The sequence below is a fragment of the Tachyglossus aculeatus genome, chromosome 16 (genome assembly GCF_015852505.1).
Source record: "Tachyglossus aculeatus isolate mTacAcu1 chromosome 16, mTacAcu1.pri, whole genome shotgun sequence".
Classification (NCBI taxonomy): Eukaryota; Metazoa; Chordata; class Mammalia; order Monotremata; family Tachyglossidae; genus Tachyglossus; species Tachyglossus aculeatus.
The window spans coordinates 13,397,634-13,423,609 of record NC_052081.1 but is presented as its reverse complement, the minus strand read 5'-3'; the positions used below and the strand labels follow the sequence as shown (position 1 = coordinate 13,423,609).

The window sequence follows — 25,976 nt, the reverse complement described above, 5'->3', positions numbered from 1 at the left end:
TACTGTGTGTAGACCACTGTAAGAAGAGCTCAGGAGAGTACAACAATAGCAATATAACAGAGGTGGTAGACACATTCCCTGCCCACAGTGAGCTTACAGTCTAGAAGGGGAGACAGACATTAATGTAAATAAATTACAGACATGAACATTAAGTGCTGTTGGGCTGAGGAGAGGTGAATAGGAGACATGGCATCAGTAGACTTTGAAGGTGGGGAGAGTAATTGTCTGTTAGATATGAGAAGAGAGGGTGTCCCAGGCCCAGAATGTGGGTGAGAGGTCGGTGGTGAGACAGACGAGATTGGGGCACACTGAATCATCAATCGTATTTATTGAGCGCTTACTGTGTGCAGAGTATTGTACTAAGCCCTTGGGAAGTACACGCTGGCAACATATAGAGACAGTCCCTACCCAACACTGGGCTCACAGTCTAAAAGAACTCACTGAATGTGCATCCATGGATTTATCCCACTTCTCTTTTAACCTACTGATATTTTCTACCACAAGAAAAGCTACATTTAAATGGAGTTTGATTACCACAAAGGTGAAAGTATGATTCTCAGAAATGCTTGAAGCGTGATGCCTGCGAAAGGCTCGGAAATCAAAAGCGGAAAAAGAGTGGGGGAGTTGAGAACTCCAAGTGGGAAAGGTTCAAGAAAACTTTCCAACTCAGGCTAAGGACTAACCTTGTCCCCAGAAAATGATGGAACCACCGTTGCTTGAGTTGTTTAGGAGCAGAGTGGTATTAACCCTAAGAGATAATGGAAGGAAGCAACCTTTACATAAGCCAGGGCAGATTAGCAGATCTAATGGGTTCCACACTGGCCCCTCATTTCCTGGCTAATATTTACCTTCTGTGATTTCCACTTCTATTACAGGAAGTTCCTTCCTGCCCCCGAAAAGACCCTTTTTTAGGCTGTGGAACATATGGCAGATAGCTTCGCGCCTATCTGAAAGAGGCCAGAAACACATTCTGGGAGGCCGCTTCCAGCTTGGCGCCGAGCCCTTCCGATTCGGCACAGGGCTGAGATTGGAAAAAGCCGGCCTACTCTCCCAAACGCTTAGTACAGTGCTCTGCACACCGCAAGTGCTCAATAAATAATTGACTGACTGAGGCTCTCTAGGCCCAAAGTCCCACCCTGTGAGAAATGCTGACAGGCTATTATTCGTGCCAGATGCTATTACTTGTATCACCTGGATAAGCTGCCCCTCAGGGAAAGGCTGGGCTGGACGCTGCTATAGCTGGCACTGAACCAGTCACCAGTGGGAAGCCCATCACAAGGCCCTTTCCCAAGACCCCTGGAAGCCTGTGGAGTGGCTTAGTACAGTGCCCAAGCACTAAGTACAGTGCTCTGCACACAGTAAGTGCTCAATAAATACAATTGATTGATTGATTGATTGAATAAGGGGCGAAAAGTAGCAGAGAACTCACTTTTCGGCCTAGCAAATCAACTATCAAGGGAAAATTATTCATTCATTCATTCATTCAATTGCATTTATTGAGCGCTTACTGTGTGCAGAGCACACAGTACTTAGTACAGTGGTACTAAGCGCTTGGGAAGTACAAGTTGGCTACATATAGAGACGGTCCCTACCCAACAACGGGCTCACAGTCTAGAAGGGGGAAACAGACAACAAAACAAAACATGTGGACAGTTGTCAAGTCATCAGAACAAATAAAATTATGAGAGCGACCACTCTGTCTAAAGCCCTAGGTAATCGAGTAACGGGCCCATCTGATCAGTAGGACCACTGCTGATTAATTAGAAGGCTGTAGGCAGAAAAGGATCACAGGCCAGGAAGACGAGGGTTACACCGACTACGGAACTTGCCCAGATGATGTGAGGTCAGGCCTATAAAACTCCCCCGAGGTAAGCGTACAGTAGCAATCAATTAAGATGCCCCCAATTTTAGGATCTGAACTAAGCAAATCAGGATAGATTTCTCACGCTAACATATTTTTGGGGTTCCATTACACTTTGGAAATTTCCTATCTCTGCATATAATTCAAAACCCAAATGAGAAGCAGTGTGGTCTAGCAGATAAGAGTTCAGGCCTGGGAGTCGGAAGGACCTGGATCTTAGTCGTGGCTCCGCCACTTGTTTGCTGTGTGACCCTGGGCAAGTCACTTCACTTCTCTGGGCCTCAGTGATTCATCTGTAAAATGGGATTAAGACTGTGAGCCCCACGTGGGACACGGATTGTGTCCAACCTGACTATGTTGTATCTACGCCAGTGCTTAGAACATTACCTTAGGAGAAGCAGTGTGGCTCAGTGGAAAGAGCATGGGCTTTGGAGTCAGAGGTGATGGGTTCAAATCCCAGCTCTGCCAATTGTCAGCTGTGTGACTGGGCAAGTCACTCAACTTCTCTGTGCCTCAGTTGCCTCATCTGTAAAATGGGGATTAAGACTGTGAGCCCTCCGTGGGACAATCTGATCACCTTGTAACCTCCCCAGTGCTTAGAACAGTGCTTTGCACATAGTAAGCACTTAATAAATGCCATCATCATTTTATTATTATTACCTGGCACATAGTAAGCGCTTAACAAATGCTATAAAACAAAATAAATTAGGCTAAAACCTAGTCACTCTGCTTTGTGTTAGATTCTGGCCTTCACTAACCTATAAAATGTAACCCTGGTCTCAACCCACAGCTCTGAAACCTCACAGGATTCCAATTCCCCATGATAGCCTCGTGACAAGCAATCACACTAAGCTCTACTCATCTACTATAATATGGGCTTCACAGTATTGAGATCAGGGTCGAGTGACTTTTTTTATGTCAGAGACCAAGGGAAGCAGAGTGGCCCAGTAGATAGAGGATGGGCCTGAGAGTCAAAAGGACCTGGGTTCTAATCCCGGCTCCACCTCGTGTCTGCTGTGTGGCCTTGGGGCAAATCACTTAACTTCCCTGTACCTCAGTAACCTCATCTGTAAAATGCAGATAAATACTGCAAGCCCCATGTGGGACATGGACTGTGTCCAGCTTCATTAGCGTGTATCTATCCCAGCACTTAGTACAGTGCCAGGCATATAGGCACTAATAAACACCATTTTTAAAAAGTGTATTTAGAGGGATGTAAATGATTGATTGGAAGCCCCTTTTAAGCCCCTCCTCATCAAATTAATAGAACCAGACCACATTTCATGAAAAACACAACCATAGAAATCATAAAAGGAAGAGAAACATCTTACTGGACTCAAGGAAGAAAGAGGCATTATACTACTCAGTCATCTTATTGAGGGTAGGGTGTCTGTTGGCGCCTGCGTGCGTGTGTACATGTGTGTGCATGGTGAGGGTCTACAGTAGTTTTTTTCTTGCCTGGGTGTGACTCTGGCGGTGCACCTGCTTTCCCCACTAGTCCATGCCAATCCGGATTAGACCCCCTTCTAGACCGTGAGCCTGTTGTGGGGTAGGGACCGTCTCTATCTGTTGCCGACTTGTACTTCCCAAGTACTTAGTTCAGTGCTCTGCACACAGTAAGCGCTCAGTAAATACGACTGAATGAATTAGTGTCTCTTTGTGGCTACCCAGTACCAACAAGAAACCTTGCCCCCTCCTACCTCACCTACCTTCTCTCCTTCTATAGCCCAGCCCGCGCCCTCCGCTCCTCTGCCACTGACCTCCTCACTGTACCTCGTTCTCACCTGTCTTGCCATCGACCCCCGGCCCACGTCCTCCCCCTGGCCTGGAATGCCCTCCCTCCACACATCCACCAAGCTAGCTCTCTTCCTCTCTTCAAAGCCCTACTGAGAGCTCACCTCCTCCAAGAGGCCTTCCCAGACTTAGCCCCCTTTTTCCTCACCTCCTCCTCATCCCCCCCACCCTACCTCCTTCCCCTCCCCACCTGTATATGTGCTTGTACAGTATTTATTTTACTTGTACATATTTACTATTCTATTTATTTTGTTAATGATGTGCATTTAGTTTTAATTCTATTTATTCTGACGACTTGACACCTGTCCACATGTTTTGTTTTGTTGTCTGTCTCCCTCTTCTAGACTGTGAGCCTATTGTTGGGTAGGGACCTTCTCTGTATGTCGCCAACTTGTACTTCCCAAGCGTTTAGTACAGTGCTCTGCACACAGTAAGTGCTCAATAAATATGACTGAATGAATGAATGAACCGGTACAGGCCTCCTGAAAGGAATTCTCACATTCAGGTGACCAGGACAATACATGGGAGACGTGACTTAAAGCACTACACTCGGCAGAAGCTGGAGAGGAAGGGCAAGTAAAAGGCATTAAGGGACCGCTCCCTCCTTTCACAATGTTCCCTGAGATAAAGGGAACTAGAGAACTAGGATGGGCACCAAAGTGCAAATTAAGGGATGAAAAACAAAACTCAAAACCCTAAAATCCAGCATTCTGCTCCACAACTCCTCTTTCCTGCCACTTTAAAATTTACAATATTTTAAATTTCCTCCCAGCGCACCTCCCAAGAGGCCAACCAAAATATTCAGTTCCTCAGAATTAGTACGGAAAAATGCACGCTGGAAAAAAATTGCTGTGGAGTTCAGAAGGGTATACGGCAAAGGGAGATGCCAGAAAACAGAAGACCGAAGAACTGACTGAAAAAGTTCCTGATCGAATGATTATCCTCTCACTTTATTCCCACAACACCCTGCAAGGTAGTAATGACAAACATCCTTATCCCGGTAGGAAACGTGGCCCAGAAAGGTTAAGTAAGTGACTTGCCCAAGATAACAAACATATCAGAACAGGACAAAACCAGCTCTCCTGACTCTCTTATCCCTGATCTTTTCACTAGATCACACTGCCCTCACTTTTGTCTCCCTCGCTATCGAACTTTTGCTCAAGCCCTTCCACCTGCCTGAAACTCTCTCTTCCTGCACACCACTGCTCTCCCCATCTTCAAAGCCCTTCTAAAAATCACATCCTCCAAACAGGTCTTCCTGATGAACTCATTTTCCTTACTGCTTCTACAGCCCTTCAGCATCAACTCACACACCAAGGTACTCATTCCCCTAAACACCTGGGTATTCCCCTCAGAAGCTTCTCTGAAGCAGCGTGGCCTAGTGGCAAGAGCACGGGCTTGGGAGTCAGAGGACGTGGGTTCTGATCCAACTCTGCCACTCATCTGCTGTGTGACTTTGGGCAAGTCACTAAACTTCTCTGTGCCTCAGTTACCTCCTCTGTAAAATGGGGATTGACACTGTGAGCCCCACGTGGGACAACTTGATTACCTTGTATCTACTCCGGCACTTAGAACAGTGCTTGGCACATAGTAAGCGCTTAGCAAATACAATTATTATTATTAATTATACATATTTTTACACTTTGTTGTTTCCCCCTACCTGTGATTTATTGTAGTAACTGTCTCCCCTGCTAGACTGACAACATCTCGAAGGCAAGGATTTTGTCTACCACACTCTATATTAGAGCACTTGGCACAGAGAAAGTGGTCAACAAATACTATTAAGTGCTTATTGTATGCAGAGCATTGTACTAACCACTTGGGAGAGTACAATGTAGCAGAGTTTGTAGACATGTTCCCTGCCTGCAACAAGCTTACATGTATAGAAAATATGTACATATGTGAATATATAAGATGGCTATATTTGCAGTTGTTGCCTTGGTTTAACTAGCAGATTTAAGGAATTTCTCCTTTACAGGGGTAATTAAAATAGATGAGCTAAGAGAGTCTGTTGAGGAAAGAAGATTTTATAATCTTGTATTCTATAGAAATTTCTGCTACATTGACCTCTCTGAATGTGTTGTCCTGGGAGTCTGGAAAAGTCTGACTGATTATTTGCAGCATACCACCTGAGTGCCTCGAATTAAATCAATTTCTCCTCCCTGACTCCCACCTCCTCCTAGTTTTGATTTTTTTTAAATCACATTTTTGCTGAGTTTTGATTAAGCTTAAAAAAAAAAGCCTGAACCAAAAATTTCCCACCCTCCCCACCACAAATCTAAACTTTATTTACATGAATGGGCTCCAGCCAAGCAAGCAACTTTCAAAATTTTACCAGCCCTCAGGGTTTTTCTTTAATTCAGCCCTTGCTTCCCACAAGCGGTCCGAAGGCAGCAGAACACATTAAGATCAACATTCTTTCCACTTATCCAATATAAATTGGAACAATTCAGGGGGAGGAGCCAAGAGATCATTTGAAGCTTCGTACACAATATGCCCAATGCAGTCTGCAGGTGACATGTCTGTATACGACAACAGCCCATGTCTGCACTCTGGCCCAAATTCCATCACTGATCATCCTATGGCAAATAAATTCACCCTCCCTGTACCCTGGGGCCTGAACCAAATAGAGTGTTTTGTCCTCTGTTTAGCGCTGAGTGGTGCAATGAAAGTGAAAGAAAGGCCTGAGAAGCAGTTTGAGCTTGGTAATGGCTGCTTCCTTAGCCAAGAAAGAGGTACGGAATTAAGATTTGAGGGGAAGGGGCGAATTTCCAGCTGGCACAGGGAGACGAGGAGCAGACTGCAGTAGCAGGCAAACAGGCCAACAGAGAAGGATGCTGAAGAAAGAAAGAAACCAATCCTCTCTCCCCTCCCCATTAGTCTCAGACAGGATGGGTAGGATCACATACGGTCACCTACAACAACCGGAGATATATACATACATGTATACCCACACATGGTTTTTTATCTTAGAAGCAGGGAGCAGCTGAGAAACAGATGAAGTCCTCCAAGCAACTAAGATGACAGACAACTACAGTCCCAGTGCATTGTATGCAGCACTGGGGACCTAAAAAAGCAAACATCTCCAAAAGGTAATGCATTCTTCTCTACTCTAGTAGGGTCAGTCCATTCCTTTCCTCCATCACTAATCCCTACAATTACTCTTCAACAACTGACTTGGAAGAGAAGATTATGTGACTGGCCTTTTTCTGCTCTAAATGCCTTGAATTTAGTGAATCCTCAGGTTTATTGTTTTTTTTTAATCAATAGGCACTTTTACCCAAGTTGGAGGTTGGTGGGGTGGGATCTAGGGGGAAAAATGTTGTGAGATAGTAAAGAGGCATTTGACCATTTTTGAGGAAAGACTTCATGAACAATTTCCCTCTGCCTGTCGGGCTGGATTATTCTCCCTTCCATTGATTTGTCATGGTCAGTTTTGTTTCAAAAAGCCAAGAGACATGGCTGGAAGTGTCCTCGTGAGCGTAAACCATGAGCTTTCTGGGAAATGAACACTCTTATGAGCCCAGAAGAGAAAGTTTCAGCCAGAAGGAACATGGTTAGAATGTAGGGACTTGAGGATGAGAAAACCACTCTAAGCTAAGAAGATGGCAGTGCAAGAAATAGTTACACCATTAATTTACATAAAGAAAGCTCTTCTCTCCAACTGAAAAGGAAACCGGGGCAAAATGACATCTGAAAGCTCCTTTCTTTAATAAAGTGCCAACATCCCAGTACCATAAAATAAAAATACAAATAACTAATCAGTCTGTTTGCCCATCTGCTCTGTTTTAACAACAATAAGCGCTGATACAAAAGCTCACCAAGAAAAGCAGCTTAAAGGGTTTCTTCAGCCCTTAAAGTTGCAGTATCCTTGAGCTACAGTTAACACGATTACACATTACACTGTGAATGCTAGAAGTGGTCTGAAAAAAAGATGTCACATAAGACACCAAGGTAATCTGGAAGAGGCAAGCAGATTGGTTACCTAGTAGTCATTCTGCATTACATAATATTTTCATTTCTCACAGGACACATTTGGAAAAATAACAATTGGTGTTGAAGACTCCAAAAAGCAACAGCATTGGATCCTGCCTCAATTCTGTAAAGGAAACTCACCCTTGAAACACATTGATTGTGCATTCATATCTCTCAAGGATAACAGAGAAGAGGAGCTACTCAAACTGTTTCTATTGTATGACTAACATGGAAGTACAATGAGCTGAAGATCTATACACATACACTTTCTAAAGCTGCTGCCTAGTGATCAATTTCTAACTCCATTAACAGGCTTTTACTTTGTTGTATTTAATCGCATAATTCACATTCAACACCCAACTAGGGCCCAGTTTTGCAAGTCATAAGTACAAAAACCACAGTGAACCTTATGTTGTGCAAAAATTATTCATGACGATGATTAGCAGTCCCAGCCATGGGATTTAATTTCATTTTAAATATCCAGTGGAGAAGAAAAACAAACCCTTTCCCACTGTATGTTTTGAATACGATAGAATTCTAAAACAAAGGGGAAAATGACTCAGTGAAGCCCAAAGCATAAAGCTGAATTACTGAATGCTCAGAACTATGGAATTACCTATAATGAAACTGTATCTCCATTTTCCTCTGTGGAATTCTGAAACAAATCCTATAGCTAAGTTAGGAAAATCACTTCACATTCTAATTTCTCCAAACTTCCCTCCAAAACGTATACTTCCTTTCAAAGTTCAAATGGAAGAAAGAAAAGGAAAGAGAAAAGAAAAGAGGGAGAGAGAGAGAGAGAGAGAAACACAGAAATAAAATAAAAGAGGATGGGAGAAAGGGAGAAAGGAGACAGGGAGGGAGGAAAGGAGGGAGGAAAGGAAAGATAGAGGAAAGGAGGGAGGGAAGAAAGGAAGGGAAGGGAGGGAAGGAAGAGAGTTCACTGGGCAGGGATGGTCATCGATCAATGGTATTTACTGAGCACCTTGTATGCAGAGCACTGTATTAAGTGTTTGGAATAATACCAAAGAGATAAAAGACACAATCAGCAACTTCAAAGAACTTACAATAGGACTAGACAAATAAGAGTTAGGAGCAGAGAGAACACTGGAGAGAAGTCGACAGCATTCATCTTCCTAAGTGCTGAGTACTTGGGCAGCTTTTTATATGTCAGAGTTTGCACAAACTACAAAAACTATGGCATTTATTAAGCAAAACAGGGTACTAAGTGCTGGAGTAGAAACAAGTTAATCAAGATAACACAATCATCAGCACATATTATCTGTACAGCCGAAGCACTCAATATTCATCCCACCCCTAGCCCACGTGGGACTCACAGTCTTAATCCCCATTTTACAGACGAAAAAGCATTTGGGAGCGTACAATGTAACAGAATTGGTAGACTCGTTCCCAAAAAGCAATGTACACACAAGGCATTGTTGAGTTACAGCATTTTCTCAATAGTCAACTCAGAGACAATCAATAAGGGCAGAGTTTGGGGATCCACCCATCATTTAACATGAAATCCACAGACCAACCCCAATCCCCTGATATACATATGTGTGTGTGTGTGTGTGTGTGAAAATATATATTCATATTCGAAGACTACACCACCAATGAAATCAATCAACAATACTGAGCACTTACTGTGTGCAGAGAACTGTACTAAGCATTTAGAAAAACGCAATATACCGGAGTTGGTAGATGCAATGCCTGCCAGCAAGGAGCTTACAGTCTACCTAAGAATGCAAGGCTAACGCAGGACCCACATTTGTAGAATCGTGCACACAATTCTATAAATACAATCAAATGAGGCCAAGGAAAGACAACACTTCAGTCTGGTCCTTGCCCCTGCCATGACCCCCTCCCTTGCCCTGGAGATGGCTCTGACTGGGCCAATTCAGCACCATGGTGGTCCAGCTCAATGTCACCAACTGTTTCCCCTTTCCTCCCTCACCCCAGGAAATATCGTATGTGAAAGGTAGAAAACGCACCGGGATACACAACTGGAGGAGAGAAGGGCCCTTTCCACCCGTTGTCCAATGTAAACGTTTGCCAAGTAGATCTTGGATCCCACGATGCAGAACACTTTCTTTTCTCTGCAGATTCCTGGTGTAGCCAGGAGCAAAGTGCTCCTCTCAATGCTCCTCATTCACTCTGCCCACTGAACTAATCAGATCACTCTCTCAGTGTTAAGTGAACCACCAAAAAAAAAAAAAAAGGCTTTTTTGCTTCTGGAACCTTGAACATTCACTAAACAGGAAACAAAGTTGCACAAAAGTTCAACACGTTCCACTGTCAGTTAGCCAACGTCAGAAGTTAGAAAAGAACAAGGCACTAGAATATTTGCCCTCGCCAATACGGCCCCCTCCTCCAAACACAGAAGAGTCTTTATAGGGATACATCAGCCACATTAGTGGGAGTGAATCAGTTCAAGCGCAGCTTAAACTCGGAAGCTTGGTCACGCTCTAAAACGGCAATGACCTAACAGATCGATCACCTCCTGGGTGGAGTTTGAAAACTGACTTGCTTTCCACCACAAGAGAGATTTCTTTTTATTTCATTTTATAGCGGAGATATTTGAGCAACCAAACTAATGGCATTTTTTAAGTCATTATCCAGCAATACAAATCAATACCAAAGTTAACCCCTTAAGCAACTAAATGAACCTGTTATAGCACACTTATGCAATTGAAACTGCACTGAAGTTCCTGAACTGGTCTCAAGAAATGCACAGCCTTCTGGGAATTTAGCCATCAAACATTCATTTCATTTAATCGGCTATTTAAAGAAGGGACGATGCAACAGAGAAAACGCCCATGAGGACAAAGCAAAGTCAGCAATGAGTAATGATCACTCCATTTGAATGCATCGGCAAATGACATCCAACTACCTCTTGACTTGTTTTCTTGTGATCGCTGACATAAAGTCCCTTTTTCCCTACCCACACCTATCCCTATTTCAATGGTTTTCATCATACAGTACAGTGTGTTTGGTGAGAAGTTACAAAATTAAACCAAAGGGGAGAAAAATCCTCTGCAGGCTCTATTTTGCTGTCTCATCATCACCATTAAAGAATGAAAAGGCCTGAAGCTTACACGGGGTTGGAAAATCCAATTTTTTAATGGTATTTGTTAAATGCTTACTATGTGCCAGGCGCTGTACTAAGCACTGGGGTAGACACAAGCTAATCAGGTTGCACACAGTCCATGTCCCATATGGCGTTCACAGTCTTAATCCCCACTTTGCAGATGAGGTAGCTGAGGCACAGAAATGTGATCTGACTTGTCCAAGGTTACCCAGCAGACAAGTGATGGAGCCGGGATTAGAACCCAGATCCTTCTGATCCCCAGGACCATGCTCTTTCCACTAGGCCACACTGTTTCTCTTGGCTGCCCGTGGGACATACCTTCCTCTTCTCAACCACTGGAGACTGAGCATACTTACCCAAATGTCCAGGAGCCAGAAAACATCCACATTCATTTCCATGGACAAAGTGTGCAAGTTTGTCAGAGCAAAATGTATTCGTTCAGTTCCCACTTGGTGCTATGCACTGTGCAAGGCTCTTGGGAAGTACAAACTGATCAAGTGTCACGTTCCCTGTCAACAAAGAGCTTGCACTCATACGGGGGGTGAGTAACTCAAAGACATCCCCACTCACGGACACAGTCACACCATTGGCAATTTTTTGAACCAAAAGACAATTATTTATGTGAGAATTTAATACCATGATGAATCCAAGATGTACACAAATTTACATTTCCATCCTTACCCCAACGTGCAGTCTTCTCAAAGCTATAAATTCCTTATGGGTAAGGAACGTGACTGTTAATTCTGCTTTCCCAAGTGCTTAGTACAGTACTCTGTACAAAGCAAGTGCTCAATAAATACCTTTGATTGACTGATTCTCTGAAATTTCCAGAACGCAAAGAGGACCCTGCACTTTGTGAGTCCACAATGGCAGCTTCAAACCCAGACGAGAGGTTGGTGGCTGTGATGATCTGGATGTTTCACAATGCGATCAGATCATAAGCTTAACGGGGGACTAGTTCAAGGCCAAGGAGGGCACAGAAACCCGGTTGGAAATTGCTAAAGCAAATTTGCCTAAGAATGCAGTCGAAAACATTCCAAGTGTGTTGGGGGGCTGTTTGAAAATGTCAGGTGTTGTATAATTACAACTCAGCATGTTCACTTTGGTAAAAATATGCTCCAGATAAAGGTTATTTGAAAAAGAAAAGTCTCCAAAATCATCAAAATTAAGACTAGACAAGCACTGTGATTAGAAAGGGTGGAAAACAAAGTCTGCTCCTTGCAACTGAGAGCAAGGTAGTCTGACTACTTACTACTTACTACTTACTTACTTACTACTTACTACCCAGGCCTGGAATGCCCTCCTTCTGCCCATCCGCCAAGCTAGCTCTCTTCCTCCCTTCAAGGCCCTACTGAGAGCTCACCTCCTCCAGGAGGCCTTCCCAGACTGAGCCCCTTCCTCTCCCCCTCGTTCCCCTCTCCATCCCCCCCATCTTACCTCCTTCCCTTCCCCACAGCACCTGTATATATGTATATATGTTTGTACATATTTATTACTCTATTTATTTATTTATTTATTTTGTACATATCTATTCTATTTATTTTATTTTGTTAGTATGTTTGGTTTTGTTCTCTGTCTCCCCCTCTTAGACTGTGAGCCCACTGTTGGGTAGGGACTGTCTCTATATGTTGCCAATTTGTACTTCCCAAGCGCTTAGTACAGTGCTCTGCACATAGTAAGCGCTCAATAAATACGATTGATGATGATGATGATGATGACTAATGCATCTGCTCCACAACTGAATAAATATCATTGCTCTGCTGAGGCTAGGGACACCAGCCTTACCAACACAAGTGACTGTTCCACTGTTACCTTTCCATCAAAACTTACTTGATTTGCAACATACATCCCCTTTGATGTACTGCCTTTGACTATAAATAATCTGAGAATGGAAACTTGGAAATGTAAATTTAGAACTAAGCATCTATGATGATGGTACGCCGAGTGACTGTTCTACCTAATTTCGGCCCTCAGCTGCCCAATACATTGATGCGCCTCATCTTAACGAGACTGCCTCATACCCCCAAGATATAAGTACCAGACACCAAAACACCAGTTTCTTGCTGCCAAAATCGTGTCTGAGTTTGGCTAGCCACATACCGATCCAGCCTGGCAGTCCAAACACCACTAAAACACGGTTCTTGTAGCCACCTTCTCTACTGCGTGGGCAGGGCTGTCTTAAGGCTAACCTGTCACCATCTTCCTAGGGATTGAAAGGTGAGGAGGGAAGTTTCTCTTGGAGCAGAGTAGGTCTTCTCTCAGGAGATTCATTCAATCATATTTAGTCAGCGCTTACTCTGTGCACAGCACTGGACTAAGAACTTGGAAGAGTACAAGACGACCTCCAAGGAGTTCTAGCATGTCTGCTTCCTGCCATGGAATTATTACCCCGGATGATGTCTTTAGAAAGTAACGAGCAAAGCGCCATTTCCATTACGGTCTCCCCTACTGCTAATGCGCTGGCTCTTTTACTTCTTCTATATGTTCCCAAGTACCTAGTGCACTGGTCTGCATTCAGGAGGAACTCAATGCTATTGATGAAAGGCAGGGAAGACTAAACACACAAGAAGACTGAATGCAAGTGTTTCTAATACCATTAAAAAATACTACCACTGCCACCTAGGGTAAGGCTGCTCGGTTTAAGAATTTTCAGGGAGAAGAATGAGGAGAAGGAGATCCCTGCCCAACATCATTTCAGTTCAGCCGGAACTGGGTGATTATCATACTGTCAGGTTGAATGGTGCCAGCAACTCAGCGCTAGCTTGACTCGCTAACCCTTTTTGTTGCTGACTGGCACAACCGTTGATCATCATCTAACACCCCCACTAGAACGGCGCTCTGCTTTGCTCTAACCGTCCCCAAAACACATGTCGTTCCCTGACCATGGTGGTGATTACTTCAAAGGATACGGCTGGTGCTGAGATTTCTAGGCCCAACAACAGCAGGCTGCCCTGCCCTTCTTATCCTCCCTACTAAATGGCCTTCTTGCCAAGCTGCCCACACAGCGTGGAAGAAAATTACCTTATTGGAAACCTCAGAAATTCAGCTTGGGAATTTCTTCAGCTCACTCCTTCCGCCCGCCCCTCCCCCCCCCCCCCCCCCCCCCCCCCCCCCCCCCCCCCCCCCCCCCCCCCCCCCCCCCCCCCCCCCCCCCCCCCCCCCGCTCCATCTCCTAAGTCCCCCTGAGTACCTATTTCTTTAATCAAGACACAGAAAAGATAGAGGGAGAGGGATGGAAAGAAAATCTGAGCTTTCTGGAGCAGGAGAGGAAGAAGCAATTATAGAGAAAAGCTGAGGGGACAACAAACTAGACAAAGAAAAAGGCAAAAATAAAATGACTGAGCGTCTCTGAGTTTTTGAACTTTGAAAAATGTTGTCCTGTTGCTTAGGGCCTCTAAAGTCTTAGAGACATTAGCAGATTTTAAAGCTCCGGTGTTCATTTCATTAAACCTCACCTACAGATGGTAAACTACAAATATGAGACAGTGACTCAGACCCATGGAAAAAAGTTCCAAAATGAATCATAAGTTTGCACTGACTTTTTCAGATCACTTCCTTGCTAATTATCCAACTGGAGGTCCGAAAGAGTTAATCTGTCTTCCAAAATGCCTTACTCACTCATGGAATAACCACATGCCGGGAGAATCTGGTTCATTATGTAATTGTGTTGAGGACAACCGTCTGCTAAATGCTGAATTACTCTCCAGACTGTTTCCCAATGCACCCAAGGAGGGCAGTCAAAGCTGACAAGCCAAAGTCAGAACCCTGGACAAGTCCTCATGATGCAACAGTTTTTCTCCAGTGCATCAGAGAAGCAATGACACACCAGTCTAAAAACAATGGCTATAAGTAACAAGCACCAGGCCAGTGATTACCAAAGTCACCTCCGTGTTTCAAAGAACACTTTCAGTAAAAAAGATATAGTCAACTCTGACATCAAGCTATCCTGGATGCAACTACCTTAACCCACAGATGAGATCACCCAACAATTCAACTCTAGGATTACTAAAATGTCCATTTAAACTGTAAAACATACGCATTGGTAAATGTGTACATCAAATAGCGTGTGAGTTCTTCCGACTACTGAATAACACATCAGAAGATACCAGAAGAAAGCACAATGCATTTGCTGCCCTCCCTTTGCTTAGAACAGTGCTTTGTGCATAGTAAGCGCTTAACAAATACCATCATTATTATTTGGAGAAAGAATGAATGGGAGACAAGAACAGAAGCCTAGAATTACAGAAGGGAGAAATCAAGCAATGACTTGGTTGGGTGGCAAACACTGAGTAATGTTTCAGTGTGTTCATTAATTGGTGATTAATTTTATAAGTCCCAATTTAAAAATTAGGGGGTGGGGGGTGTTTCCCTCAAATGAAACTAAAGCAGTAATTCTCTGACTTTTCTATCCTGGGACTTTGTTGAGGCTTCCAGAGAGACCCACTGATGCTCCCTATCATCTTTGCAAGCGCTTAGTACAGTGCTCTGCACATAGTAAGCACTCAATAAATATGATTGATGATGATCTTTGCACCCAAAGACCAAACAAAATTCGTGGCAAGTTTGGGCAGGTTCTCCACACTGCTCAGAAGTTTCCTTTGCTTCCGTAGGCCAAGGGGCTGAGCGGTGATAATGATATGTGACCTTGGGCAAGCCACTTAACTTCTCTGGGCCTCAGTTACCTCATCTGTAAAACGGGTATAGAGACTGTGCGCCCCACGTGGGACAACCTGATTATCTCAGTGCTTAGAAAAGTGCTTGGCACATAGTAAGCGCTTAACAAAGACCATAATCATTATTATTATGGCGGTGATGATAATGGAGAGTGACTCCTTAAGGAGAGGTGGGGAAGGAAGAGAGGAGACAACCCTGAGGCTATGCTAATAAGCCCCCAGCTGTTCACACCTCAATGCTCCTGCAACTCCTTCAGCACTTACCTGCCATGCTGTGAGAAAACCCTTGTTCCAATGGATTGACTGACTCAGATGCATGAATTTCTGTCTTTTTCATGATATTTTCTAAGCACATACTATACGTCAGGCACTGTTCTAAGTGCTGGGGTACCTACAAGATAATCAGGTTGGACACAGTCTCTGTCCCACATAGGGTTCCTTTCCCCTGCTTCTCGTTTCTGATTTTTGAAGAAACTGAAGAACAACACTGGGTCAGTGCAGCCACACCCTGAAAATGCCAACTGCTTTGGTCAGTTTACCCTGTAAACCAGGCAGACCACTGGGCAGCTGAACTACCATAAACTTGGCTGCAAGGACTTGCAGTCACAAGAACCGATGAACTCCCATTTGTTCCTCTGGGGACTTATTTCACGGCAAAAAGCTCCCAAAACTGTCACTGAAGGCTTAAACTAATTCCTTATCTTTTGTCTCAAAGATTAAAATATTAATCATGACAGAATAAGAATAATAATAATAATGGTATTTGTTAAGCACTTACTATGTGCAAAGCACTGTTCTAAGTGCTGGGGAGGTTACAAGGTGACCAGGTTGTCCCACGGGGGGGCTCACAGCTTTAATCCCCATTTTACAGATGAGGTAACTGAGGCACAGAGAAGTTAAGCGACTTGCCTAAAGTCACACAGCTAAGTGGCAGAACATTAGTTTTCCAGTACTCCCCCAACCCCAGGCCTTCCAAAAGTCTTGAGGCCAAACACTGAGCTCCATTAGTCTATTCAGAGGAAGTACCTCCTGCTCAGTGGCAGGCTGAATGCAATATATGTATTTTTTTATAGTTTTTGTTAAGCATTTACTACACTCCAGGCACTACAGTAAGCACTGGGGTAGATAAAAGATAATCCAGTTGGATATAGTCCCTGTCCCACCTGGGGATGACAGTGTTAATCTCCATTTTACAGATGAGGTAACTAAGGCCCAAAGAAGTTAAGTGATTTGCCCAAGGTCACACAGCAGACAAGTAGTGGAGTTAGGATGAGAACCCAGGTCCTTCTAACTCCCAGGCCCATGCTCTATCCATTAGGCCATGCTACTTCTTATAAATTAACAAAAGCATCCCTGTGACACTCACATTGGTTTCTTTACGGTATTTGTTAAGCACTTACTATGTGCCAGGCACTGTACTGAGCACTAGGGTAGACACATACTAATCAGGTTGGACACCGTCCATGTGCCACATGGGGCTCATAGTCTTAATCCCCCATTTTATAGGTGAGGTAACTGAGGCATAGAAAAATTAAGTGATTTGCCCAAGGTCTCAAAGCAGAAAAGTGATGGACCTGGGATTAGAACCCAGGTCCTTCTTAGTCCCAGACCTGTGCTCTAACCCCTGGGCCACACTGCTTCTAATGTCTTTCAGCTTGACAGGAAAGGTTTCTTCCTTTGTGTTACCTATCCAGCCAGAGGGTCAGAAAAAATCATCTCCTCCATCCTCTTCCATAGGGCCTAAATTAACTCAGGGAGTTCAAAGGGGGTCTAATAAAAACAAAAAACAAACAAAAAGAAACACTGTGGATAAAAGCTAAAAGCAACAGGTAGCTGCATCTAACCTGAAAAACAAATCTGGCCAAAAGCTGGAAAACGTGTGGCACCCAATGTCCCTGTAACTCCTACCACTTCTATGTGAAGAACAGCTGTTGCAGAGAGACTGAGTCTTTCATGATATTTATAAACACATCACCCAAAAAAGATCAGTTTCGGAGAAGATTACTTTTAAAGTGAAACACCACAGATCCACACAACCCACAGGCTTCGGGATGATGAGTTTACAGCTAATATGTCATTAAACTTTTGTTCAAAGTCCTAAAGTTGCTACTAAGGTTGTCATCTTGGTCGCTGGCCCTAGAAAAGCTGGCGCCCTGGCAGCCTATCAGAAGAGAAACTGAGTGGGAAAAGTGCATACAGCACCCCTGTCCTGGGCTCCAACAGGGAGGCCTCCCAAGAGAGGGCATCAATATAACAACACAAGCAACTGAACGGTGATTTCTTCCCCAAAACGCAAGCATTTGTGTTCCAAAAATCCCTGACCTGGCGGCAGAGAGGGTGATGGGAGACAGTCTCTCTATGGTGGGTGGCTTCCTGAGAGGCTGGAGAGAGGAGCTACCAGTGGGAGACTGCCTAAAGAGAGGAGTGGAGGATGCTGTGAAAAGATATGGTGAAGAAGGGGGAAAAAGAGGGAAGAAAGAGTGAATTGGGGAGAGAAGCGGCTCCAAAGATGCCTTTTGCAGACGGCAGGCAGGGAGAGTGCAGTCCATGGGAAGCAAAGTGCGGTCAAGGAGTGGTGAGGAGTAAGAAACAAAGCCTCCTGTGGTCTGTCAGGGAACAGAGATGTGAGTAAGGTAAGGAAGAGGGCCTAGAAAAGGGAAAGAGGGTGAAAGTAAATGAAGGAGAACAGAGCATTAGCACAGGAAGAGCAATAACAGGGAATCAACCCATCGTATTTAGTGAACGCTTTACTAGGTACAGAGCACTGTACTAAGAGCTTGGGAGAGTACACTATAACAATATAATGGACACATTCCCTGCCCACAACAAGCTTACAGTCCAGAGGGGAAGAAAGACATTAATATAAATAAATGACCTAAGTGCTGTGGGGAGGAGGATGAAAGGCAAAGGACACGACCAAAAATCAAGAAACAAGAAAGGACCAAAGATTATAGGGCAAGGGAAAGAGGGGAAAGGGGACAATTGGGGAGAAAAGAGTGCCCAGGAGAGATGAATAAAGGAAAAGGGATGGAGGTACAGGATCAAGATTAGCAAGAAGAGAAATCACAAACATCTCATCCTAGAAAGCTCATGGGGGCATAAAACAGCTCCCTGCAAAAATTCTTCTGAAAAGCTGAACCCTTCCATTTAACAAAGGAAAACTCTCAGAATCCTTCAACCAAATAAAGTAGGTAACAGTCAATATTAAAAGCCCAGAGTCTGAGGGACAGCTGGTGAAATCCTGTAAAAGAAGAGCTGAGGAAAAGCGTACACCAATCGTATTTACTGAGTGTTTACTATGTGCAGAACACTGTACTGAGCTTCTACTAAGCTTCCCCCACTCCAGACTGTAAGCTCATTATAGGCAGGGACTGTGTCTGTTTATTGTTGTATTGTACTCTCCCAGGCACTTAGTACAGTGTTCTGCACACAGTAAGAGCTCAGTAAATTCGACTGACTGACAAAATAGGATTGACTGGCTTGGGAGGGTACAACACAACAGAATTAGCAGATACATTCCCTGCCCATAATGAGTTTACAGTCTAACGGGGGAGACAGACATTAATATAAATACTTTAACATATGATTTAAAGATATGTACATAAATGTTATGGGATTGGGAGTGGGGCGATTATAATCTTTCTGTAGGGGCAACACCCTGTGCATCAGATTAGCAAAGCAGGAGAGGCTTGCATTTTACCTGAAGCAGAACAGATGCTTTGAGCTGACTGTAAAAATCATGCCTCAGTTGCACACAGAAGGGTTACTCGGTCAAAGCGTTTTCATCAGTGCCGAATCCCAACTATAAACACAAGTTTGCTGCACTACTTCTTTTCTCTAGACCAATGGGGGTGAGCACTCTTCTAAGGGTAAAAGCATCTGAAAGAACACTTCCTAGGCAGCAGCATCTTCCCAGAAAGACGCTGGAGCTCCAAGCTGTCTTGCTTACTTACAGCTGAAAAGAAAAATGGGCACAGCCAGAAGCAAAGGCAACTGCTTCCTGGTCACAGCACTCATCCCAGGAATACGCTTGGGCCTTTCTCTGCCAAAAGTGTTTCATTCACAAGAACCAACAGATAATGCAGCAGAATTGTTGGAGAGGAGGATGTTGGGAGAGAGAGGTCAGGAGGAAGGGACCCATTCATTATTATATGTATAGGTACACACACACACACACTCTCTCTCTCTCTCTCTCTATCTACACAAAACACCTTTATACCAACTAGCCATCCAACAGAGATTTTTAAAAACATAATCTATACAGCATACTTGCATTGTTTATTGATGGTTGCTTTGAACCAACAACTGCAAAACCCACTACCATCGTGCATATTGAGCAAAAATAGTTTTGCCCTCTTCCCAACAATGTGATGTCTGGAGATAATGTTGGGATAATGAACAGGGATAAACTCCGTTGCAGCCTCAACAAAATGGAAAACATCATTCAACTGTCTATAATTTCTAGGTTCTGTTGTCCCTCAAAACACAATAGCAGCCAACAAGATTCTCTCAAACAAACCACCAATGAGCAATATGTACTGCAACTCCTGCTAATGAACTGGGGGGAGGATTGTCTTTTCAGATTAATTCCTGGGGAGAGATGGGGAAAAGGACCCTTACTAGTCTTGGCCCCACACTTACAAAAGCAGAACAATTTTCTCTGGCCAGAAAAACTTCCCGTGACACGGAGACAAACATTTTTTAAAAGGGGGACCTCGCCCCTTGGCGGGGAAATCCACTCATCTGCTTGGCTTGTAGCTCTCCTCTTTTTGAAAAGGAAATGGCACCCCCATAAACCAAACACTTTTGAAGCATGAAAACACTTTAACGATGAATAAACGCACTGAGTAATGGCAAAATCCCTGCAATTATTAAGCGTTAAAACACATGCTGGGCATCACTGAACATTTCATAGGATTTGGCTGTGACCTTTGACTTCACATCACAGATAACCTCCTGCATTCTGAGAACACCAAAAGCTCACTATGAGCACCACTAGCAATTCTATTCCCTTCCAATAACAAACTCAAGCTAACATTTACTTTTAAAATGTAGCTTACTTACACAGAATGGAACCATTCATTCACTGGAGTTTTTTTTACCTCATTAAGTTGATAAACAGGGAGCTTTCTGCAGTCTTCTGATTCAGCAGCCTTCTAAAGCTGGTAACACAGAGAGCTCACCCCTGCCCTTTCAGTGAACCTGGGGCAAGATGAGATTCCTTCATGGCATGAAATATTAGGAACTCTTTCAGTTTTTAAAACTGGGTCATTACAGAATTTCAAGGCTCAACTTTTAACTTGCTACTAATTGTGGGAACTCTGGGAATTCGAGTAAAATCCACATTTCCTCACTGGGGAATAATGATAATAATAATGACATTTGTTAAGCACTTACTATGTGCAAAGCACTGTTCTAAGCGCTGGGGAGGATACAAGGTGATCAGGTTGTCCCACGTGGGGCTCACAGTCTTAATCCCCATTTTACAGATGAGGGAACTGAGGCCCAGGGAAGTGAAGTGACTTGCTCAAAGTCACACAGCTGACAAGCAGCGGAGCTGGGATTATAACCCATGACCTCTGACTCCCAAGCCCGGGCTCTTTCCACTGAGCCATGCTGCTTCCCTAGCAGTGTGGCCTAGTGGAAAGAGAACGGGCCTGGGAATCAATTCAATTCAATCATACTTATTAAGCAGTTACTGTTTGCAAAGCACTGTACTAAGCGCTAGGGAGAGTACACTATAACAATAAACAGACACAATCCCTGCCCACAATGAGTTCAGAGGACTTGGGTTCTAATCCTGGCTTTGCCACTTCCCTGCTGTATGACCTTGGGTAAGTCACTTCACTTCTCTGTGCCTCAGTTTCCTCAACTATAAAATGTGGATTAAATCCTACTCCCTCCTAGTTAGACTGTGAGCCCCATGTGGGACAGGGACTGTGTCCAACCTGATAAACTTATATCTACCCCAGCACTTAGAACAGTGCTTGACTAAGCGCTTAAAAACCATAAAAAAATTCCATCTAGGAGTCCAAGGAAAGGCCATAAAATCTTACCAGCGCTGCAAATACTGACCCAACATTGCGGCAGTGAAGTGCTTAGTGATGGAAAAAGTCAATTTCAATTCAGTGCAACCCAAGCTCCCATGGCCCAACTTCAGAGGACACATATGCCTCCCAAGACATGTTTACATTTTATTTAACCAAACCCCTGAAAACCCTAGGGACAACTAACGAAGGCACAACTTGACAAGCTAAAGTGAACGGGAGATTAAACGCTTAATACAGTGCTCTGCACACAGTAAGGGCTCAATAAATATGAGTGAATTAATGAATTAATCAGGGGTGCAGGAGAACGCAAAAAAGAGAAAAATTTACTAGCATTGCCAATCAATCTAAAGGATGTATTCAATCAATCGGTGGCATTTACTGAGTGCTTACTGCGTGCAGAGCACTGTACTAAGCCCTTGGAAGAGTACAGAGTTGGTAGACACATTCCCTGCCCACAGCGAGCTTACGGTCCAGAGGGGAAGACAAACATTAAAATAAATTCCTTTAATTTTCCCAACCTATTTACCCCCAAGTGTCACTTTAGCACTTCCACATCACCCAACCACTTAAGTACTCACCCCACGAAAAGATCTACGCACATGTCTGTATACTCTATTGCTCACCCTACCTGTAATTCACTTTAATGTGAGTACCACCCGCTAGACTGTAAGCTCCTTGAGGGTAGGGATTGGGTCTGGTATCTCTACTGTACTCTCCCAAGCACTTGGTATGGGGCTCTGCACAGAATTAAGTGCTCAATAAATGTGGGTGATGTGTTGAAATGAAGTCAAAGCTGTTTCTCAATTTTGCTTAGAATTGTCTCGATGGTTGCTGAATAATAATGGTATTTTTTAAGCACTTACTATGTGCCAAGCACTGTTCTAAGCACTGGCACTGTTTCTGTACGAACCCGTAGCACTGGGGCAGTGAAAACCCATGCAGGCCAGAGACGACAAGCCAGAGCTGCTTCTGCTACCCCTCCTTGGCTCTGAGATTGGCCACCCCAAGAGGTGGTTGTCTTGCTTTGTAGATTCATTAGCGGTTCACGTAATCCACAAAATCCGGTTGCCAGGAATCGCTGTGTAGTTTGGTCACCCTACTGGATCATAAACTTCTTAAGGGAGGGTCCCACTTCTAACAAACTTTGTGAACCACCGTGCCAAATTCAACAGTCATGGATGCCACATTTGAAGATGGTGATAATCTCTATCATGCCAGTTCTCACACCATAGGAGAGAAGAACTTGCTGCTTTCCCTCAATCACCCTAACCCAGGAAGAGCCCTGCAAAAAATCCTCATTTTACATCATCTTTAATTCAACTTAATATAAAGCACCACCTAAGAATTATTTTATAAATGGCCTATCTTTGTTTTCAAATATGGTAGCAAATTGATGATTAAATCTTTAGTACTTGTTATCCTGCATATCTTGCTTCAGGTTTTCCAGTTACCAGATTCTCATACCACTTCTTGGCAGGTCTCTTCTTGCCTTAATTTTACACAATCCAAATATTCAAATTACAGAACCCCGGTGCAATAGTTTAGCATTGCTGTGCTCTCTTTTCATTGATCACTTGACTTAAGTCAACCCATGTTTTAATATAATATATTGTCGTCTGGGTTGGAAAACCACTTCCTTCCTTTTGAGGTGTAATGGGGGAGAAATCTTAAAACAACTCAATTTGCTTAGATACTAAAATTGCACCTCTTTAAAAACTCTAATTTTATTTGGTTACCACACAGGCTTTGGGAATAACATAATTTAGCACCATCTAGCTTAAGCTCCAAATCTCAAATATATAAAAAGTTCCTGAAAGCCCTTAAGCCGCTGATGTTCCAGGTTCAAAACTGTCCCCATTTCCTTCTGAACCCAAGATAAAATACCTGTGTCTTACTTGGGCAATGATATTCTTAAGTTCAAGAATCATTCCCACGTATTACAGAAATGAATCACTGCTTCCTCCTTTTGTGATCCTCCCCAGGGAGACCACTGTCCCTCTAATTTCTCTAGAATTGTGGCATGAAAACCCAAATTGTGTTTTCTTATTATGGGGAGTCACAAGATATTTGGTGGGGAGGAGGTCTGTTACCTCTTCTGTAAAATGGAGATTAAGACTGTGATTCCTATATGGGATAGGGACTGTGTCCAACCCTATTTATCCTGTATCTACTCCAGTGATTGATACAGTGCTGGGCACATAGTAAGCGCGCTTAATAATAATAATAATGGCATTTATTAAGCGCTTACTATGTGCAAAGCACTGTTCTAAACGCTGGGGAGGTTACAAGGTGATCAGGTTGTCCCACAGGGGGCTCACAGTTTTCATCCCCATTTTACAGATGAGGGTAACTGAGGCACAGAGAAGTTAAGTGACTTGCCCAAAGTCACAAAGCTGACAATTGGCGGAGCCAGGATTTGAACCCATGACCTCTGACTCCAAAGCCTGTGCTCTTTCCACTGAGCTACATTGCTTAACAAATACTGTTAAAAAAAATCAGATGGAATAATAGAAAGCTTTAGGCTGCCCTAGGAAGCTCGCAGATACAATTCATCACCTGGAAACCAGCTGGCCAGTTACCTTGACTGAATCTTAACCATGAAAGCTTTGGCCACATAAGAGAACACTTCATAATGCCTTGAGCTTGAAATTGTGGCACTTAAGTGCTTTTTATTAGTCAATCGATGGTATTTATGGAGCACTAACTATGTGCAGAGTACTGTGCTAGGTACTTAGGAGAATACTGCAAGCATTAAACTAAGCACTGGGGTAGATATATGGACCCCCATAAACATACGTCAAAGGATAATACTTGATCTTAAAAACTAAGTGCTAGGTGTATGCTATCCTACCAAGAAAAATGTAATATTTAAAAGATGTTTTAGGCTGGAGGACATAGGGTTGTTTTTTTAATGGTATTTGTTAAGTGCTTACTATATGCCAGGCACTGTACTAAGTGCTGGGATAGATTCAAGCTTGGATATCAATCAATCAATCAATCGTATTTATTGAGCGCTTACTATGTGCAGAGCACTGTACTAAGCGCTTGGGAAGTACAAATTGGCATCACATAGAGACAGTCCCTACCCGATAGTGGGCTCACAGTCTAAAAGGGGGAGACAGAGAACAGAACCAAACATACCAACAAAATAAAATAAGTAGGATAGAAATGTACAAGTAAAATAAATAAATAAATAAATAAACAGAGTAATAAATATGTACAACCATATATACATATATACAGGTGCTGTGGGGAGGGGAAGGCGGTAAGGCGGGGGGATGGAGAGGGGGACGAGGGGGAGAGGAAAGAAGGGGCTCAATCTGGGAAGGCCTCCTGGAGGAGGTGAGCTCTCAGCAGGGCCTTGAAGGGAGGAAGAGAGCTAGCTTGGCGGATGGGCAGAGGGAGGGCATTCCAGGCCCGGGGGATGACGTGGGCCGGGGGTCGATGGCGGGACAGGCGAGAGCGAGGTACAGTGAGGAGATTAGTGGTGGAGGAGCGGAGGGTGCGGGCTGGGCAGTAGAAGGAGAGAAGGGAGGTGAGGTAGGAGGGGGCGAGGTGATGGAGAGCCTTGAAGCCCAGGGTGAGGAGTCTCTGCCTGATGCGCAAATATACGTTGGACACAGTCCATTCCCCACATGGGGCTCAAAGCTTTTGTCTCCATTTAACAGACGAAGTAACTGGGGCCCAAAGAAGTTACATGACTTGCCCAAGACCACGCAGCAGAAAAGTGGCAGAGCCAGGATTAGAACCCAAGTCCTCTGATGCCCAGGCCCATGCTCTTTCCATTAGGCTGTTTAATTGCCAGCCAACACTGGTGCTCTCTAAAGAATGTCCTACTCTGAAAAAAGACCTTAAAAACCCCTTCAATACATTTCACTCCTTGCCCATCTAATAAAAAAGCTTTTTTTTCCCTTAAAGAATAGCCTAAAAACCATAAACCTTGCTCACCCAAGAACTGCATGGTCATTTTCCTGGGGGAGGAGGGTTGAGGGAACAATCAATCAGTAGTATTTATTGAGCACTTTCTGTGCAGAGTACTGTACTAAGCGCTTGAGAGAGCAGAATCAGTACTTTAAATCAGGCCTGTAAATAAATAAATGAATAAGAAATATGACCAAATGAATTTACTCAGTATGTTGTTCTGACCCACTTTCGGAGAGTGTCATATTTTTCCTCTGTAAACGAATCCCATTTTTTACAATTATTTAGACTCACAGTGATGTCCAGTTAACAGGAATGAGGCTCAGCACAGGTGGATGAGTTAGCAGTGTTAATCCTCAGGTCTACATGAAGGGCAGTTTAGACAGGAAGATGGGCAGTCGACCAACATTTAAGTTTCAGCTACTGTGATCAAGTTCTCTCTCACAACGATATCCTTCACAAGAAGAATTGGGCTTCCATCATTGTAAAGTACAAGAAGAGGAAGGTCACTCCTCCAAACCAAATCAGTTCCTTTGGGGGGAAAAAAAAATCCAATTACTGATTTTTGACTCAATTATAAACACTTCGAAGGCATGCATAGTGATCTCTTA

The 25,976-nt window shown here is 43.7% G+C and overlaps 1 protein-coding gene across 3 annotated transcripts in view; it reads right to left on the bottom strand.

Moving 5' to 3' along the window:
• Positions 1-25,976, bottom strand: part of C16H1orf21 (chromosome 16 C1orf21 homolog) — a 165,334-nt gene that overhangs the window by 107,279 nt on the left and 32,079 nt on the right. The window contains exon 2 of one of the 3 annotated variants that reach the window (XM_038757692.1): positions 25,660-25,896. The exons of 1 other annotated variant lie outside the window; for it this stretch is intronic. The gene's annotated coding sequence lies outside the window, so the exon portion shown is untranslated. Of the gene's footprint in view, positions 1-9,624; positions 9,706-25,659; positions 25,897-25,976 lie in introns of those variants that run through there. One more of the 3 variants, XM_038757693.1, reaches the window with a different exon arrangement.